This window comes from Ranitomeya variabilis, chromosome 2 (genome assembly GCF_051348905.1).
Source record: "Ranitomeya variabilis isolate aRanVar5 chromosome 2, aRanVar5.hap1, whole genome shotgun sequence".
Taxonomy (NCBI): domain Eukaryota; kingdom Metazoa; phylum Chordata; class Amphibia; order Anura; family Dendrobatidae; genus Ranitomeya; species Ranitomeya variabilis.
The window spans coordinates 448,302,816-448,312,835 of NC_135233.1; the positions used below are offsets into that span (position 1 = coordinate 448,302,816).

The window sequence follows — 10,020 nt, forward strand, 5'->3', positions numbered from 1 at the left end:
GGCGGTGTGTGATTTCTAGGCAGGACACTCCCTACATAATCATTTGCCTAACTAGACACTGCTGTGTGTACAACACATGCAAGGAAACACAGGCTGTCTGCGTATGTTCTTGTACTCCAAGATTTTACCTAAAATTTTATATTAGATGTAATTGAGCATTTGGTGCAATATAACATTTTAATTTACCAAACCTTTCAAGATCTCTGCTTGCAGTGATTGTCTACATTTACAGGTTAAAACCCTATCCTGACCTAATACTTACCTTGTTCAGTCCAGAGAGCCAAATGCTTCTTTGTTGGATCTTTCATAACCAGGGGTGGATTAAGAGTAGCCAGGACCCGGGGCAGTTTAGAAGGCATGGGTCCGCCAAGTACCTGATGTATCACGTGACATGTCACATGACCCCCCACCTGATAGATCATGTGACTAACACACACAGATGCTCTGGGGTACGTCCGTACACGAAAAATGACACTGATAACGGCACATTTTTCCCTTATGTACAGCACTATACTTAACATAGCACTATACAACATAGAGCAGGGGTGGGAGATTAATTTTCCCAAGGGGCCACATGACAGACCGTGACTATTGTAAGTATTCTGTCATCCCCCTATTTGCAGTGTGACCTCACCACATAGCCCCCACAATCATCAACCAAATCGATCAACCTGTGAGGCCCTTATACATGTAAACCATAACATAAAAAACATTGCACAGAAAAACAGTGATATATAAAAAGAGCAGAAATGAGGGGAGACAGGGACTGGTTTTGTCCTTCACATTTCCCTTCCTGACAGCGGAGGTTGGCACCCTAAGTTGAAACAGTCGGGCACACCCGCTCCTCATCGACTGCCCCATATAACCCTGACACTACACACCAGGGCAAGTGGGAAGACCAAGGTTAAGTGCCAGATTTGGAGCATCTTATGCATGCACCATTTCTGGGATGGCTGACAGCTGATGTTTTTAGTCTCGGAGGGGCCAATATTCATGGCCCCTTCCTAGGCTATTAAGATCATCCCGCAGCTGTCTGCCTAACCTTTGCTGGTTATTAATTATAGGAGGACCCTACATCATTTTTTGGGGGATCCCCAATTTTAATAACCAGTAAAGGCTTAATATACAGCTGTCCCACACCATTTTTTTTTTTCAGAAAATAATTTTAGTAATAAAATACAGCTACACATGCACTGTACTAATTATACGTGACTGACAGATAGATATATATATATATCTATCTGTTCTATGTATAAATATCTATTCTATTTATCCTATTTTGTAGGGTCATGAATTTACTGTATGCGGCAGATGAAATGTCAGGTGTTCAAGGACATGGGTGTGTAAAAATCAGACTGCACTCGCATGGTCCATGTGCCGTTCATTTTTTTTTTAATCACATTCATTGGCTTGCCTTGGCGAGTCTCGTCCGATACACAGAATCACAGCATGCTGCGTTTTTTATCAGTCCGATTTCAGCTTAGAAAAAAAATAGCAGATGAGCAGGGATTCATTGGACAAAGTGCAATATGATTTTTTTTATCGGATTGCACTCATCCGTTTTCCCCACAGATGAGTATGAGCCCTTAGTGGAACTATTCATTCCCCCCCAAGAGTTCTTATGCTGTCCGTCTTGAAAATGCACAGCACAGGGACGAGAAATATTGTTGAATGTGCTCCTAAGGCCGGGATCACACTTGCGAGTGTGATGCGAGAAACTCGCGCATCAATACCCAGCGCTGCCACCGGCACTCAGGACCAGAGTGTGCGGCTGCATGTATTTCTATGTATAACTACGGCCTTTGCCTTTGCGTGGATGAACTGCAGTCCTGGAAGCAATCTCCTCAGCTCACCACTTTCATGCTTTATATAACTTACCGAATTCATACTTCTTGATGGGTGCGGTATGTTCACTTTGGCTGCACCTTACAATACCGTCACTTGCATCTGAACAAGCGTGTTTTCAGCCACGATACAAGGAAACACTTTAGCAATATTTCAGAATCAACATATTTTACAGTGTTGTTCCTTTAATTCTTTGTTTCCTGCGTTTATATTTGTTTTTTTTTGGTGAAGATTAAATTTTGACCCATTTATTATATGATGTCTTTGACAGATAGGGGGGCTGCAGGATCACATTTTCCCAAAATTTCAAATCCACAAAGGTTTGTTTTTCAAGCTACATTCCCACAATTAGCTTTTGGAGAGTTTTTAACGCTGCAGAATTTCTCCACCTATTTAACCCCTTTCTGACCTCGGACGGGATAGTACGTCCGAGGTCAGAAGCCCCTCTTTGATGCGGGCTCCGGCGTTGAGCCCGCATCAAAGCCGGGACATATCAGCTGTTTTGAACAGCTGACATGTGCCTGTAATAGGCGCGGGCAGAATCGCGATCTGCCCACGCCTATTAACTAGTTAAATGCCGCTGTCAAACGCAGACAGCGGCATTTAACTACTGCATCCGGACGGAAATGACGTCATCACCGACCCCCGTCACATGATCGGAGGTCGGCGATGCTTCAGTATTGTAACCATAGAGGTCCTTGAGACCTCTATGGTTACAGATCCCCGGCAGCTGTGAGCGCCACCCTGTGCTCGGCGCTCACAGCACACCTGATTTTCTGCTACATAGCAGTGAACAGCAGATTTCAGCTATGTAGCCGATCGTATCGTGCTGTGCATGCTTCTAGCTTCCCATGGAGGCTATTGAAGCATTGCAAAAGTAAAAAAAAAAAAGTAAAAAAAAAGGGGAAAAAAAGAAAAAAAAATATAAAAGTTTAAATCACCCCCCTTTCGCCCCAATGAAAATAAATCAATAAACAAAAAATCAAACCTACACATATTTGGTATCGCCGCGTTCAGAATCGCCCGATCTATCAATAAAAAAAAGCATTAACCTGATCGCTAAACAGCGTAGCGAGAAAAAAATTCAAAACGCCAGAATTACGTTTTTTTGGTCTCCGCGACATTGCATTAAAATGCAATAACGGGCGATCAAAAGAACTTATCTGCACCAAAATGCTATCATTAAAAACGCCAGCTCAGCACGCAAAAAATAAGCCCTCAACCCACCCCAGATCATGAAAAATGGAGACGCTACGAGTATCGGAAAATGGCACAATTTTTTATTTATTTTTTTAGCAAAGTTTGGAATTTTTTTTCACCACTTAGGTAAAAAATAACCTAGTCATGTTAGGTGTCTATGAACTCGTAATGACCTGGAGAATCATAATGTCAGGTCAGTTTTAGCATTTAGTGAACCTAGCAAAAAAGCCAAACAAAAAACAAGTGTGGGACTGCACTTTTTTTGCAATTTCACTGCACTTGGAATTTTTTTCCCCATTTTCTGGTACAAGATATGGTAAAACCAATGATGTCGTTCAAAAGTACAACTCGTCCCACAAAAAATAAGCCCTCACATGGCCAAATTGACGGAAAAATAAAAAAGTTATGGCTCTGGGAAGGAGGGGAGTGAAAAACGAACACGGAAAAACGAAAAATCCCAAGGTCATGAAGGGGTTAAATTACATTACTTGCATTTTTTATCATGTATTTTTTATAGCATTTTTGACACTGCGGTTTTTGTCGCTTTTTGCATGTCATGCTTTAAATGAAGCTGCTTTGTTTTTGATACTTCCTGGTATTTGGCTTTGATAAAATTTTATTGACATATTTAGGTGCGGATTATATGTATTTTTGATGGGTTTCTACCATGGAAATGCATGTGCATTTTTTACCTATGGAATTTCTGCACCTAATCCAAGTATGGGTAAATTCCACACAGAAAACTCAACGTAGAGAAATTAACATACTTGAAAAAATGCACTGCAGGTCAGTTTACACTGTGTTTAAAAAGCACAGTGGGTATCTACTATATAATTGTCTAAGGGTCACTTCCGTCTGTCCTTCTGTCTGTCTGTCACGGATATTCATTGGTTGCGGCCTCTGTCTGTCATGGAAATCCAAGTCGCTGATTGGTCGTGACTCGTGGCTGTTTTGCCGCGACCAATCAGCGACGCGCACAGTCCGGAAGAAAATGGCCGCTCCTTACTCCCCGCAGTCAGTGCCAGGCACCCGCATACTCCCCTCCGGTCACCGCTCACACAGGGTTAATGCCGGCGGTAACGGACCGCGCTATGCCGTGGTTAACGCACTCCGTAACCGCTGCTATTAACCCTGTGTGTCCCCAATTTTTTACTATTGATGCTGCCTATGCGGCATCAATAGTAAAAAAATGTAATGTTAAAAATAATAAAAAAACAAAAAACCTGCTATACTCACCTTCCGTTGTCCGCCGAGCCGCTCGTGCCGGCCGCCATCTTCCTTTCCCGGCAATGCATTGCAAAATTACCCAGAAGACTTAGCGGTTTCGCGAGACCGCTAAGTTATCTGGGTAATTTCGCAATGCATCCTGGGAACGGAAGATGGCGGCCGGCGCGAGCGGCTCGGCGGAGCTTCGGTGGATCCCAGGGGGTGAGTATATAACTATTTTTTTTTTTTTTAACACGGATATGGTGCCCACACTGCTGTATACTACGTGGGCTGTTAGATACCGCGTGGCTGCTATGTACTACATAGGCAGTGTTATATACTATATGGGCTGTGTACTGCGTGGGCTGTGCTATATATTACGTGGCTGCTATATACTGCGTGGGCAGTGTTATATACTGCGTGGCTGCTATATACTGTGTGGGCACTGTTATATACTACGTGGCTGCTATATACTGCGTGGGCAGTGTTATATACTACGTGGCTGCTACAGTATATACTGCGTGGGCAGTGTTATATACTACGTGGATGCTATATACTGCGTGGGCAGTGTTATTTACTACGTGGCTGCTATATACTGCGTGGGCTGTGTTATATACTACATGGCTGCTATATACTGCGTGGGCAGTGTTATATACTACGTGGCTGCTATATACTGCGTGGGCAGTGTTATATACTACGTGGCTGCTACAGTATATACTGCGTGGGCAGTGTTATATACTACGTGGATGCTATATACTGCGTGGGCAGTGTTATTTACTACGTGGCTGCTATATACTGCGTGGGCTGTGTTATATACTACATGGCTGCTATATACTGCGTGGGCAGTGTTATATGCTACGTGGCTGCTATATAATGCGTGGGCAGTGTTATATACTACGTGGATGCTATATACTGCGTGGGCTGTTATATACTATGTGGCTGCTATATACTGCGTGGGCTGTGCTATATATTACGTAGCCAGTGTTATATACTACGCCGCCTGCGTTATATACTGCGTGGGCTGTGTTATATACTGCGTGGCCACTGTTATATATTGCGTGGCCTGTATTAACACATCGGGTATTCTACAATATATATGTATATAGCAGCCACATAGTATATAGCACAGGCCACGTACTATTTGTCTGCTATATACTACATGGCTCCTATATACTACGTGGCCTGTGCTATATACTATGTGGCTGCTATATACATACATAAATACATATTCTAGAATACCCGATGCGATGCGTTAGAATCAGGCCACCATCTAGTGAGATATAAATGCCATCCACTTTGGTGGAACTCTAAGGCTATGTGTACACTTTGCGGATTTTGCTGCGGATCTGCAGCTATTTTCCATGCGTTTACAGTACCATGTAAATGTATGGAAAACAAAACCACAGTGCACATGCTGCGGAAAAAAACGTGCGGAAACGCAGCGTTGTTTTTTCCACAACATGTCAATTCTTTGTGCGGATTCCGCAGCGGTTTACATCTGCTCCATAATAGGAATCCGCAGGTGTAAAACCGCAGGAGGAATCCACACAAGAACCACGGTAAATCCGCGGGTAATCCGCAGTGCGGTTTATCTGTGGATTTTGCAAAAACAGTGCGGAAAAATCCGCACACCAATCCACAACGTGTGCACATAGCCTAAGGCCACGTGCACACGCTGCGGATTACTCTGCGGATTTTTCCAGACTGATTTTGGTAAATCCGTAGGTAACCCGCACTGCGGATTTCCGCGATTTCTTTGCAGATTCCCCATACGGTTTTACACCTGCGGATTCCTATTGAGGAGCAGGTGTAAACCGCTGCTGAATCCACACCAAAGAATTGACATGCTGCGTAAAAAACAACGTTGCTTTTCCGCACGTTTTTTTCCGCAGCATGTGCACTGCGGATTTTGTTTTCCATAGATTTACATGGTACTGTAAACGCATGGAAAACTGCTGCGAATCCGCTGTGGATCCGCAGCAAAATCTGCAACGTGTGCACATAGCCTAAGACTCTGCATTTTTGCTGCAGTAAAAATATGCAGCGTCAAAAATGCAACTAAAGCTCATTGTGAAAACACAGCCTTACTAGTGTAGTAATGTTGAATACAGGTCATGTCACACTCCAATCTTGAGGGAGATAAGCAGTCAGAGCACATATACGTATGCATGCATGGCCTGGTCGAGCATGGAAAGGTGAGGAAAGTTGGGAGGTAATATGCATGTCAAGTGGTGCGCCATTATCTTTTCCACGAGCATCTACAAATTCACCAACTGTGCACAGGGTTAAAATACCAAAAATTGGCAAATTTGTCAATTAAGGTATTTTGAAAAGTAGGCTAATAAACAAGTTGATGCACTTTTAAAGCTCCGTTAACTTTCCTTGGCAGAGTCGCATTTGGCAGAAAAAAGAGGCTTTCGGCACAAACACCATATTTTAAGAGATGTTAACACAATGATGAATGTGCCTCAATCTAAATTGCTTTGAGACAATGAAAAAATGCACACGGCACTCAAGGTTCCTGTGTGGTGCTCAAGTCGGGTTTCCAGCCCCTCAATCTAATACTCAAAAAACACTTGGCACTCAGAAGAAATATGTTGCAAGTTGATTATTCCATTTATTTGTGCATCCAGTTAGAAAATTTAAACGTTTTCGGTCCCTACATCAGACCTTCATCAGAAATTCCTTTTTTTTTTTTTTTTTTTTTTCAACTGAAATACAGGTAGATAATACAACAAATGAATATCTATACACAGACAATCACAAAATACAAAATACAAAATACATGGTGCACAACATGGGGGACAATAAATTTATAATGATACGTTTCCAGACCAAATCCATTGTGTGACAGACCGAGTGCATGCAACCGTGGCGGCTGGAGCAATTCCGGGTTGGTGGTCCGTGAGTTGTGAGTGCTTCCAATTATCCAGAGCTAGATAACAGGAGGTAAAAAGCTGTGCAGCTAAACGTGCAGATAAGGAAAGAACAAAAAGCACATAAGCAGAAGGTTATGCTATGAGTATAGTAAGTCCTGTCATAGGACCATGATTATGGTAGAGTTCTGTCATATGATCACAATTATGGTAGAGGTCCATATTGCCCCAAAGGATACTACGAGAAGGATTAATCCGGGTGCTTGCAAGGAGTGCTGTGCTCTATAACGGACTAGTGTCAGCCTACAAAGCAATTGTGACAACATATGTTAATTAACACAGAAACTGGTAGCCAGGCTGTCCGGAGCACTAATCGTTGTGTGAATGCTATGCGTGACCCGTTTATCCCAGACAATGAGCTGGTGGTCTAGGCACATTTGGCGACAGGTAAAATAAAGAAAAGAGGAGTATATGAAAAACAGGAGGTAAAAAGGCCGTGTGTGGATATGTTTGGAGCCAAGCGGCATCCCTAACTGTGGTGAATAACTGGATGCTAGGCGGTGAAATGAGATGAACCGGTGTACGGAGGTCCTGAAAACAATAATGGAAAAACGTTACCTGGACGAAAAAAGTATGGAAGGGTATATCAAAGCCTATGCAGGCCAGAGCTGGGTGACCCGGGATAAAGGCCGAGAGGCTGATAGCCTAAGAGATAAGGAAAGTACTATATGTTACCCCCGTTACAAATACACCAAAACCATGTGGGTAATGATAAAGAATAGTTACCCGGTTGCCTCACTATGCCTGAAGAAGTGGTCCTGAGTGAAGGCGCCAAACTGCCACTATGGGTAGCTCTGGAGGGAGGTACAAGGGGAAAAAAACTTAAATAGCATGTAGAGGCATCCGCAGAAGGAAGCGTTGCCTTTAGTGGGTCAGATGTTACCTTGCAGCGCCGGTTGTATGGCATGTAGACAGGAGATCCCGGGGACCGCTGTGTAATGGCGGTACTTCCGGGTTTAAGAGCCCTGTGTGATCGGGTCATGTGACCCGCCGCGTCATATGACCGCGGTGTGTCTAACTGCGCATGCGCGCGTCTGAAGGTGAAAAAACAGCAGCGGTGACTGCAGTGGAAAAAGGATATGTTAGACCGCGCATGCGTTAGGGCCAGGGGTGTATGCTGTGGTTGCCGGGGCGATGTATGCCGTACAGGAAGGAGCAGAGGTAGCGAGCATAGTCAATATGAGAGCAAACATGAATGAATATGAGATCAGGGGTAAACAAGACAGAATAAAGATGCCTATGTAGTGCCATCTCCCTATGGGTGCTTGTATACTCTACCATATATGGTGCCATATGTGACCGCTGGTGCCACGTGTGTGCCGTGAAACTATCGATTCTAGGAAAAAGGAAAAGACATAATAAAATTAGACAAATTGATAAAATAACTATGTACACGTATCGCCATCATAAGGAATTGTATGCATATAAATAATTACAGGAATGCTGCTACTTCTAACTCCCTGTTAAGTCCCTGTTAAGGGAGTTAGAAGTAGCAGCATTCCTGTAATTATTTATATGCATACAATTCCTTATGATGGCGATACGTGTACATAGTTATTTTATCAATTTGTCTAATTTTATTATGTCTTTTCCTTTTTCCTAGAATCGAGTTTCACGGCACACACGTGGCACCAGCGGTCACATATGGCACCATATATGGTAGAGTATACAAGCACCCATAGGGAGATGGCACTACATAGGCATCTTTATTCTGTCTTGTTTACCTCTGATCTCATATTCATTCATGTTTGCTCTCATATTGACTATGCTCGCTACCTCTGCTCCTTCCTGTACGGCATACATCGCCCCGGCAACCACAGCATACACCCCTGGCCCTAACGCATGCGCGGTCTAACATATCCTTTTTCCACTGCAGTCACCGCTGCTGTTTTTTCACCTTCAGACGCGCGCATGCGCAGTTAGACACACCGCGGTCATATGACGCGGCGGGTCACATGACCCGATCACACAGGGCTCTTAAACCCGGAAGTACCGCCATTACACAGCGGTCCCCGGGATCTCCTGTCTACATGCCATACAACCGGCGCTGCAAGGTAACATCTGACCCACTAAAGGCAACGCTTCCTTCTGCGGATGCCTCTACATGCTATTTAAGTTTTTTTCCCCTTGTACCTCCCTCCAGAGCTACCCATAGTGGCAGTTTGGCGCCTTCACTCAGGACCACTTCTTCAGGCATAGTGAGGCAACCGGGTAACTATTCTTTATCATTACCCACATGGTTTTGGTGTATTTGTAACGGGGGTAACATATAGTACTTTCCTTATCTCTTAGGCTATCAGCCTCTCGGCCTTTATCCCGGGTCACCCAGCTCTGGCCTGCATAGGCTTTGATATACCCTTCCATACTTTTTTCGTCCAGGTAACGTTTTTCCATTATTGTTTTCAGGACCTCCGTACACCGGTTCATCTCATTTCACCGCCTAGCATCCAGTTATTCACCACAGTTAGGGATGCCGCTTGGCTCCAAACATATCCACACACGGCCTTTTTACCTCCTGTTTTTCATATACTCCTCTTTTCTTTATTTTACCTGTCGCCAAATGTGCCTAGACCACCAGCTCATTGTCTGGGATAAACGGGTCACGCATAGCATTCACACAACGATTAGTGCTCCGGACAGCCTGGCTACCAGTTTCTGTGTTAATTAACATATGTTGTCACAATTGCTTTGTAGGCTGACACTAGTCCGTTATAGAGCACAGCACTCCTTGCAAGCACCCGGATTAATCCTTCTCGTAGTATCCTTTGGGGCAATATGGACCTCTACCATAATTGTGATCATATGACAGAACTCTACCATAATCATGGTCCTA

General features: G+C 43.8%; 1 long non-coding RNA gene across 1 annotated transcript; it reads right to left on the reverse strand.

The window, feature by feature from the left end:
* Positions 1–6,785: 6,785 nt before the first annotated feature.
* Positions 6,786–8,525, reverse strand: LOC143809567 (uncharacterized). Its single transcript, XR_013222337.1, has 3 exons — positions 8,466–8,525; positions 7,367–7,430; positions 6,786–7,216 (listed from the first exon to the last, which is right to left on the reverse strand). It is a non-coding gene; the product is annotated as an uncharacterized LOC143809567 (long non-coding RNA).
* Between the last annotated feature and the right edge of the window lie 1,495 nt (positions 8,526–10,020).